Raw genomic sequence first — 1,647 nt, 5'->3', positions numbered from 1 at the left:
TAATATACACTCTCTGTGGTTGTATAAGTCTGTCTGTATATAGTTTGACTAAATGTAATTAAAAATATAAATGTAATGCGTTACTTTAAATGTCCTCTGTAACCTTGCTGTTTGTTCATTTCATTTATAAGCGTGGCACCGTGCTGTCGCCTGCTTCCTCTGCAGTAAACTTTGCTCTCACATGTCGTTCCTGTCGTGTGGTTCTGTGGGTTTGAGAAAAAGCGCTGATGGAAAATTTGTCTCCAACTGATTCACACCTCTACTCAGCAGATAACAATGAACAGACAAACAGCTTAACCTCGATCACAGACTAAAAACATCACGAACATCATTCATGGCTAAAAAGAACAAAGTGTGTTTGTTTGAAGAGTTTAATTCAAGGAAATCGAATCTGTAAGAATTTTTTTTCTGGTTAGCTTGGTGTTAGCTCTTTTTGTAGATTTTTACACAGAGTTGAATTCACAATGGCGATTTGTTTTCTGTCCTTGATGCAGTTTACACTTTGCCAACACACACTCAGCCTCTCAGTATTATCTCCACTCATTAAAAGTTGTAGACCTCACCACCATTTTCCTTCTCCCCGCAAACAAACTCACGTCGGCTGATTGTAGCAGGATATTGTATATTAAATGAATATATAAGGTAACCTAAGATTAGCATTTTGAGAATGAGATGAAATATATGAAGTTAATTGTATTTACCTCTTAACTTACTCTCAGCAATCCCGAAATGCAGGATGATGTAACAAAATACAAGTAACTTAAAGGTTTTTTTCATAGTTGTCTGCGTATTGATACCGAAACATCCGATCGCCGTTGTGTTGCCCTTAAGGCGTTTCTCTGAATAAATAGGTTCATAAATTTGAAATAAATAATTCTAAAAAGATTTGCCATTAAAAAAATTAATGTGTTGTTAAAATGAATAATTCATGCTTTACATACGTTTTAGTTAAAAGGAAAATATCGCTAAAATGTATTTCCCGTTCTGGCGGGGCACTTCCGGTTCCGGTCGAGCACTTCCGGTTTGGGTCAAGCGCTCGGTTTTGCTGAGAAACAGGCTCATGCTAAAGGCAGTATGGAGATGTAATCTAATGCCATCTACTCCGAATTATCAGGCCGGAACGCCGTAAGTTACTTTATATGACAGTTTGTACAGATAACTTTGGATATTAATGTGTATTTGCTAACATGAATGTTTTAGTGAGAGTAATGCACTTTATTGATGTAAACATGCTTCTGCCTGTTGAGATGGAGTTTATTTAATGTCATTTCAGTTTTCACCACATGTTCATGGAGACAATTAAACAAGCTGCAACTAAACTCCAGGGTCTTCATTTGTGGTTTAACTCGGTGTCACCAACATCCTCGTTGAAAACACTACAGCCGTGTTTCACCTTATGGATCAGGACATTAGAAGATCGTTGTGTTTCCTCAATGATTTGAAGTAAATCTGTCTTTCATTACCAAGAAAGAAAACAGAAGCAAGTAAAACTACCAAAAAAGATCAAGTCTAAGCAATATTTGATATGGGAACTATTTCTCCTTCCGCTTATGTGCGTGTCCCAGGGATCAACTGGGGCTTTCATTTGAAATATTAAAATAAAATTCATAAATAATAACTAACTAAATAAATAAAATAATAAATAAA

The sequence above is a fragment of the Pundamilia nyererei genome, unplaced genomic scaffold (assembly GCF_000239375.1).
Source record: "Pundamilia nyererei isolate P.nyererei 1_Seehausen unplaced genomic scaffold, PunNye1.0 scaffold00597, whole genome shotgun sequence".
Classification (NCBI taxonomy): domain Eukaryota; kingdom Metazoa; phylum Chordata; class Actinopteri; order Cichliformes; family Cichlidae; genus Pundamilia; species Pundamilia nyererei.
Note: the sequence above shows the minus strand (reverse complement) of the source record.